Below are 9,673 nucleotides of genomic sequence, written 5' to 3'. Positions count from 1 at the left end.
TGTTATGCAACAGGTCCCTGTTGTTTCTAGACTGATGTTTCACCTAAAACTATTAGGTTTTAGGTGAAACATGAGGTCCTCCGAGGACCTCTTGCTCATAATGAGAAGAGGGAGACTGATACTATACAAGATAAATATCTTCAAGAGCTAATAAAATATTGACAGAGATAGGAGAGCAAAAGAAAACACATACACACACACACTCTCTCACACACCCCAAACCTGAGATTAAAAAATATATATATATATTTACGGAGAAACCATACGAAAATTATTCTCGCAAACTCGCATCTGTTTAAATAAAAGAGAGAGAGAGAGAGAGAAAAAAAAACAGATTTAGAATGAGAGATGCAAAGTTAACGAGTGGGAGAGTCTTGTTACTATTGGACAGTATCGTTTTATTTCCCTTTTGTTGGATCTACCCTGACAAGACATCCTGTCTTTTTTTTTTATAGATTTGGTGTTTCATTTATAAGTACCGTAATATTTATTTTATGTATTGCATGTTTTTACATTTGTTTTCTGTCCTCATCCTATTTTTGTACGATTTATGTTTCGTTGTTTAAATGCAAAGAAATAAAGTTGGAAAGTTCAGAATGAGTCCCACATAATCGCACAATTCGGTCGTTTGTTGCAGTGTTAAATACCAGCCACTTACGCGCGCATGTGTGTGCGTGTGTGTGTGAGTGCGTGTGTGTGTGTGTTTTATATGGGAAGTCAGTGGCTGAATGTATTTCAGAAAAAAACTTTTTAAAATCTTAAATTCAGTCTTTTATTTTCCACATAAATTATTAAAAAACTAACAAACAGACACATACAAATACAAGTCATATTAAGGAAAAAGTGCACTACTTGGGACAATCAAAGTAGTTGATGTTCTCTGTATTTCAGCTGATATCTACATCTCCGAATAAGAAACATACTTCTCCTCCTCCTCTACATCCTATTATTCAACATAAAACATAATCAATTTCTATACTCTGGATAGCTAACTACATTGTATAAGAGTGTTCTCTATACACATATCTTTCCACTGTCTCTCAAACTTACTCACCTGCCTATACTGAATTGCAGTTATGAGGGGTTTTTGTTTTTTTTTTTTTTCTGTTGGATGAAATTGGAAAAGATATATACAAGTGAGTAGTTAATTGCAAATCAGAAAACTTAAGAAAAACTTACCGCGCAATATAGCTAAGTTAAAAGAGACGTCTATGAAGAAGTCCCAGGATTTGATATGCATGAAATGAGGTGAAGGCCTCAGAAAACGATCAGTATTATTTGTACGACTCCATTGCTTGTAACGCTACAATGATTATTTTGGATAAGAGATATTTTCATATTAAGTGATTGTCTGATTTATGATTCCAGAATGGCTTCTGATCATTGAACTGTGGTTTTGAATGTCTATTTGGTGTGGAATGTCTATTTCAGAAATTCATTGCAGGAAAAGTATAGAAAAAAAATATCGTATTTTATATTGTTGAAGACATATATCTCTTTTAAATTGTGAAGAATGAGACAGAGTTGAAAAGGTCAGGCATTAAAAAAAGGCATTAAAAAAATCATAGCATGATGCTGGAGTGACGTAGTTATTCCCGCTCTTCTGCTTCCTCACATTATTTTGCCACTCATCATGAGTTCTTTGACAGCCCCTTTCACATAATTACTTTCAGTTCTCATTTAATCTGTGAATACTTTTTTTCTTTTTTTTTTCTTTTTGGTTGGATGCCAAAACAGTCGAGGCCCATGTCAACGCTAATACATTCCAAATTCAGTGCATCTCCCTACAGCATAGAAAATTGCAGATAAAGAATATTTGCATGGGTAAGTTTTTGTAAAGTCATAATTGAAATGAAATGAAATGAAATGAATGAAATGAAATGAAATTAAATGAAATGAGATTTATTTACCAAACAAACAAACAGCGTCAACAAAGTCACAACAATTAATAGTTAAGATATAGTTTGGCAAAAAAGAACTGGCAATAGCGTGCAGGCTAGTCGAGGCCAGTCCTTTCAATGATATAGATTATGATATAACGTGTTTACAATATTCACAGAAGAATTGTTATATGTACATAATTATTTACATGTTTTCATAGGGGATCATTATTATATTGATAACGGATTCTTTCGCAATGATATCCGAAAAACATTACGGGTGTTTATCTTTTTGACATAATGAGGAAATCCTCTCCAAATTATACTGCCTGCATATGACAAGGCGTGTTTACCTGTTTCAGATCTGATTCCTATTGATTTATAATTCATATTATTTTTAAACCTTGTATCATAGTTATGGTCAATTTCAAAAGAATAATTAATTGATAATTAATAGATGGAAACACTATTGGTTCTTATGGTTACGTTCTTTATCTACAGTGTGCAATAGTCTTGCTCACCATCATTACCCCCATTTTAAACGAAGTCATAATATGAACGAGGCTGTAGATCCCTGGCTGATCACTTCTGCCATCTGTAACATACGAAACTCTATCTGTTTGGCGCAAATGTCCATTCCTACTTGGCATATTGCTTGGAGAGTCAAACTTTGTACACGTCTCATTCACTGCGTATTGTAATTGAGGCAACTATGGATGTTCATGGCGCCATTCGAGTATATTCCAGAACAGGAATTTTTTGGTAATTTCAACTTAATTGTGGAGTTGCAATTTCTACTTTCAAAACATATTACAATATGATGTTTGTCATACGAAAGTTGCCACTTGACCCCAACATCCACCTAACATTCTAAAGGCCTACTCCATCACCTGTTTTCGGAGCTATAGTGTTCTGCCATGATGGGATGATATCTCACCTCGTTATATACATGCATGGATGACTACTTGTTAAAGGGTGGTAATCTGAATCTGCTATACTAGTTGGCAACTTATTGAAATCAACGATAACATGCTACACAGAAAAGGTGTTTTTTCCACTTTGATCATTTTTTTTTCTTTACGAAATGTTAATTCAATTCGTTTTAATAATTCTCGATGAAAACAAATAGAATATAAGAATAAAATAAAGCTTGGTTGTGCATTGAAATAAAATTGCAGATTGTGATGGCCAATTATCACAACTTAAATCTATGTGAAAATACCAGGAAAAAAAATGATGGGCTCTACTTAAAGGAATGCTTGCTAAGCGTAAGTTACAGAAGAGATTGAGTATGAAGAAAAAGATGCGGAGCACGGATACAACTTTGAACCAAACTAAAGAATGACAAATACCTCAACATCCAATTTAAAAAAACAACCCTCATGTTGCTGACAAATTATAGGTGCACTGTTATGCATAATCAAATAAAATGATAACAATATTGAAAATAGGGAAAAGTTTTATAAAACATTTATGAAATATTCATTATGGGATCCTTAAGATATATAGAGGAAGTATTTGAAAAATAGAATCATGCACCAACAAGCAGGAACAATAATAATCGAGAATGGTCTACTAGCCAGATGCACTTACGTGAACAAAACACTGCCAGCTGCTGCCACACGACGGTTATATTGCGAGAAAGGAGGTAAACATTGGTACTGTATAGGCAAACAACTAGATTGTAGGCTCAGGTTTGTTCGCTGGCAACAATCGAGCAGTGCAGCTGCACAAGACCCATGGTATATGTCCAGCAAAGGAGAATGCTAGTTAACTTGCGCGGTGCAAGTACAACTATATAATGCTGTCTTAATCAGTTTTGTAAAAGATGATATTAATAAACATTATTTTCTAAGACATCGTTCTAGTATTTCGTCCCTATATATACACTAAAGGTGTTTTATGACTCTTTCGAGTGGTGTAGGAGATGATGAGCGTCACCTTTTTTTGGTTTGATTAGTTATGGACGGAGTCTGGCACATTTGTGGAAAACATAGAACGCTCGTTAGATGAACATTTGTACATTAACATGCCTATACTGTATTATTTAACAAACATTTACGACAGATGATAAAAAATAATAATCTTGGACTGTAATCATGTCGAAAACAAAACAACGTTTGTTTGTTTGTAAGTTAGTATGAATTCCAACGCAATGCTTTAGGGTGTTTCAGACTTTTGGCTTCTTTTGCTGTGAGGTTTATTGCATAATTTATAACACCATACTAGTAATCTGATACAAGATCTATATAAAAAATCAGTAAAAATCAAATGATTTCTTTTTACCACTGTAAATCCAATAATGCTATCCAGAATCATTCTAAAATCTAATCAAAATTTTTATGTCATATCATATTTTATCGAATTGACTGATTGACTGATGGATGATTCATTTTAATTCAGATTCCAGCAGAATAAGTATCGATGTTACTACAAGGTGTACGTTCAATAGATTAATAACATTAAGAATAACTTAATCGCAACTTTCGACATGATATACGGTAAGCATGCATATAGTGTTTTAAGAATATGAATAAGAGAAGAGCTCAAATGTATTATCTACCATTCTTGATGAAATAAAAACCCCACTTTATAGTGCTTCAAAAAAGTTATAAAATGTTAGGGATAGAAAGAACCGATGTAAAAATGTTAATAATCAATGTTAAATGTTGTTTGATATACAAAATGTAAACAAATATTACATAATGAAATTCTTTTTAGAATATATATACCATCTACACATACGGTTTATTGAGAAAATAGTGATATCTTCTTACACTTAGGCTTTATTGCGAAATTTTTATATGGTAGAATGTTTTGTGATACAACTGACCTACACATATGCATGAAATGTGATAACTCAAACATTCTTAAATCACTGCTCCAAATGGTAAACAGTATCTTTAAGAGTCAATGAGTTTGACAGTGAGTCATCTTAGTGTAATCATGTCATCGTAATACCAAAATAATGAAAATGAAATTTCGCAACAAACGAAATTTTAACCATGTATAGCAAATATCATAGCAACATTTTCCTACATTCAAGGTACATTCATCATGCTCAATGTATAGATGAGGCTATAAAAAGTGCCGAAATATCACTATACAACAAGATGTCATCGGGGCTCTTGAAAGTTCCAACGGTAAAGTACTTCCGCCTTTCAACCCTTTCTAGCTTGATTTCAACGATGACTGTGGAGCTCAGAGGAATAGATCTGCATTGCAGTAGAAAGGAGAAAAGAGAAACACTTTCAAAATGAACAATTTCCTGGATGACAAGTTTGTTAACAAATTGATCTTATTTTAAAGAGTTAATCTGTTCAGAACAATACCGATTCTTATAACAGGGAGACAATAAATGGCACCAGAAGTTGTCACCATGTTAAAAAGAAATTATCGCAATAATTGCTAGAGGGTTTTTTTTTTTAATTTCACTGTTGATGTAACGGTGAACTTCGTGAACTGCGACGTTCAGTTAGTAGAGCAGATAAGCCGAAAAATTGTGCAAAATTTGACTAAAGCATGAAACTTTCACCAGTGTTAGTACATGTTATAAGATTCATTTTAAGATTGGGAGGTAAGTCTGAATTGACCTCTGATGACCTCCAAAGGTCAATGACCTCACAATTTGGTAAAAATAGATATTTTGCGTCATTGATGAATGTTAAAATGGTAGGTCCTAATGATGAAGTAAAAAAATAATTTTTTGTTACAGTGAAATTGTCTTCATGTTTCATAGAACCCTGACAGGTTTCTACCTTTGTCCTCTGATGACCTCCAGAGATCAATGACCTCAAAATATCAGAATATTGATATTCTGTCATTGATTAATGATAAACACGGCAATGATGTACTAAAACCATGTTTGTTTGTTTGTTTGTTTGTTTGTTTGTTTTTTACAGTGGAATTGCCTCAATGTTCCACCGATCCTTGACAGGTTTCTACCTTTTACCTCTGATGACCTCCAGAGGTCAATGACCTCAAATCATCAGAATTTTGATATTTGGTGCAATTGGTTGATGATAAACATGATAACGATGTCTTAAAATGTTCGTGTTACAACTGAATCGCTTTCCTATTCCTCAGTTCAATGGAAATTATTTACATGTCTCTGCCTTTGACCTCCGAGGACTGTGACAGGTCAATGACCTCAAAATATCAGAATATTGATATTTGACATATATTCAATGGTTCACTGTATACCTGGTGTGCAATCACGCATTATGCTACTAGTATTAGCATTTATGCTACAATAGAAGTGCCTCCTCATTCCACAGAACATTGGCCATTACCCTGTGTATATCCAACTTTGACATCTAAGGACAATGTGAGGTCAGACTTTTAGAATATAAAAATTTGTGTAGGATTACAAGTATTTGTGTTTGGCTTCTTTGGTTTAATTCTAAAAGTATAATCATCTACAAATCACACCTTGACGTTATAATCAAAGCATGTATGCACATTCCACAGAGTACTGGTTCATAGTAAAAGGTTTCAGGAATGTGAGCGGTCAATTACTTCAGAAATGAAGCTTACGTGTCTTCAGTGATGGAAGTGACCTCAAATACCGTATGCTCCCCCCCCAAAAAAAAAACCAATTACAACGGGACCCTCCGCAATGATATCTTTAAAAATATCGAATCAATCTCAATACAAATTCAGGGTATGAACTGTACCTCATTGCCCACATCTTACAGGAAACCCCATTTGATTTGCTTCAGTGGTCAAAGAGAAACGAGGAATTTTATAGAAGATGTCAGGAATTTCTTCCCTCCAATTTCTGTCTATTGTATTCACACACAGGATCATCGAAGTACTAAACTTGGAAGAATCAAACTCATGACATGCTTTAAAACAATCCACATTTCTCTGTGACCGCTTAACCAAATCGAATGGGGTTTACTGCAAAATAGAGCTAAAATTTTATATTTTAAGACCCTGGAGTAGCATTTAGACAATTTAATCATATTGTGTGTTATCAATGCGAAAATCTAATTGTATTTCTTTTCTTTTTTCGGGGGGGGGGGGGGACATACTGTATAATATTTATGTTTGGGTTCGTTATGCAGCCTAGCTTGCATGAAATTATGTGCAACATTATCAAATTTGCACTGGACAAAATTTGTACGCTTAAACATGGAAAGTGGGGAGAGGAGTACCATATTTTGGGTTGATGCTTAATAGTATGTGAACAGGCATGGCAAAGTCCCTCGAACTGGATGAAAGGGTGAAAGATACTAACCAGAAAACAACAGGCCCATTACAGTGTTCATCAGGTGTACGTCACAAGTCAAACAACTCAAGAGTCGTACAGCCCATGAGTTACGCAGCTCACGAGTCATACATCCTGTGACGTAAACACTAGATGAACAAGGTCCATGAGCTCGACATCAAATATGATAGGCCCACAAGCTGTGCGGTCCGCGAGCTCGACACTCGAGGAAAACTTGGCACACTGTAATCTATTCAGTGTATAGGTCTTGTGGACCTCCCCCCCCCCCCCCCCCCCATGTGTCGGATTCTTATGGGCCTGATTTGCCTAAACTTATAGTGTCAAGCTCATGGGCAATGCTACCTAGTTTTGAGCTCGGGGCATGGTTCCGATGAATGACTCATGGTCCTGAAGCATACAGTGACGTCATGGACCATCTTGAAAACGACATACTGTGAGGCCTAACATGCACTCCACATGAAGTAATCCTGTGTCTTGCTATTGTCATCCACTTAAGTTTAGGTCATTAAGTCAGGCAACTTGGGGCATTTTTTTTAATGACATCTTTAGGTACCTCACTTCCAAATAGGAGTGGAACTACTATTTGCTCTTATTGTCTTCTTTATACTCGATACTCCTTAACAATTGGGCCTGGCCAAGAGTTGTGCCCCCATATGCCCAAATATTGCTTGTTTCCAATATGGCTGCCATCCAGTTTGCATCCAATGTGTGAATCACGGTAGTAAGGCAGCGGGTAATATCATCCGGTTAAAACTCTCTACCAGCAAGTGATGATTCCGTGTAACCTCCTGCTGAAATAGATGTATACCCTCGATCTCTTTCAAGACAGGGCAGCATGTGCGTCTTCAGAGAAGCACGCAACTGATCTCCACCACGACTAAAATGGACATCTTGAGGTCAGACCAGTGTTCTTCCAGGTGCACAGCCAGTGTATGTGATCATCAGAGTCTTCCATTGGCAATATCTAAACAATTTAGGTGAAGGCAAGCTTGTCTCTATGGGTGCATTTATCAACTCCGTTTCTCGACAGACACAGGTTATCCAAACAGCTCTCAAGGAATTTTTACGAGTTGATAAACGCAAAGCTGTTTTGAAAGCCCTTTGGGAAAGCCTTTACGAAAGGGTGCGTTTATCAATTAACTCTCCTTTCTCGGCAGAAACAGGTTATCCAAACAGCTTTCAAGGAATTTTTACGAGTTGATAAACGCAAAGCTGTTTTGAAAGCCCTTTAGGAAAGCCTTTTCGAAAGCCCCAAATTTGTGGCTATCCAAACAGGTTTCCTAAAAACAGGTTTTCTAACCTGTTTGTAAAAGCCTTTTGGAAGTTGATAAACGCAAAGCTGTTTTGAAACGGCTTTGTAGTCTTGTACTTCAGTACTTGTACTTCTCCTCGGGTCGAATAGCGCAATGCAGCTAGTGCAGTGACAGGCCAGTTAAAAAATCGTGTTCGCGAAGAGAGTTGATAAACGCAACTATTTTGAAAGCTGTTTCTAAAGGGCTTTGGAAAGGGCTATCGAAAGCCGTTTAAACAGGGGAAAGTAATAAACGCAGCCTTCTAAAGGGCTTTGGAAAGGGCTCTCGAAAGCCGTTTAAACAGGGGAAAGTTAATAAACGCAGCCTGGAGACTGCGTTTATCAACAGATTTTCAGCGGGCGAACAAGAATGTTTGCAATTTTCATTCATGCCTTGTCATACCGTACGGGGGAACTTCTGCGGCTTGACTTGCGGGGAAACAAATTTACTCCAAGGAGCTCTCCGCAGTTGGTCCGCACCTGACAGTATCTAGCGCGTAGTTGCCCGGAGGTGCTCACGCAAGTCCGATTTAACCGCAGCCAAGTTTTGAGCATGACCAAAACTTTTTCCGGGTGAGTCGCGGGAATGCCCGTAGAGGTCCACGCAGAACGCCAGTAGGAGACCCTTAGCGGCAGTACTTCCAAGGCAATTCCCATGCAGGTACTTTGCAGTCCCGTATGCAGCCAAGATAATGAAATTCTGAGATTTCAGCCATTCCATTAGAGGAATTCCTTCTCTAAGTTGTCAGCCCCCACGCGACTGGTACAAAGGTCACACAGTATACTCGCAAGTATAACGCGTCCAGCAAGTAAGACACATGCGCTGACTCGCACAAATCCTTTTCCGCCCTCAGGAATGTCCGGTATGCTAGAAAATCCCTACACGTAACAAGCCCGAGTAGCTTGCCCGGAAAGGTGTGACAGGGCCTAAACACGGTAAAAAAAAAAAATATGCGTGCGCACCTCCGGGCGACTACTTCTGAGATACATGCTAGGTACTGTCATGTGCGGATATCTACGGGGACCTCCGGGTAGTCAAAATTGTTCTTTGCAAGTCGCACGCAAGGCTGGTGTGACACGGCCTTTAGAAAGCTTCTTTTTGACTCGCGGGATAGGCTACAATCCTTTCTCTGGCAGAGGTTCTGAATTATCGGGTCGTGCTCAGTCTGCACACAGTGAGCTGAACACCATATCAAGTATACGTGTGGAATGATTGTGTGTAATGATATGGGAAAATGCATGGAGAAATCAAAATACATATGTACATGT

Source organism: Diadema antillarum, unplaced genomic scaffold (assembly GCF_040938485.1).
Source record: "Diadema antillarum isolate AM-2024a unplaced genomic scaffold, OU_Dant_1.0 seq00001259_RagTag, whole genome shotgun sequence".
Lineage (NCBI taxonomy): Eukaryota > Metazoa > Echinodermata > Echinoidea > Diadematoida > Diadematidae > Diadema > Diadema antillarum.
Note: the sequence above shows the minus strand (reverse complement) of the source record.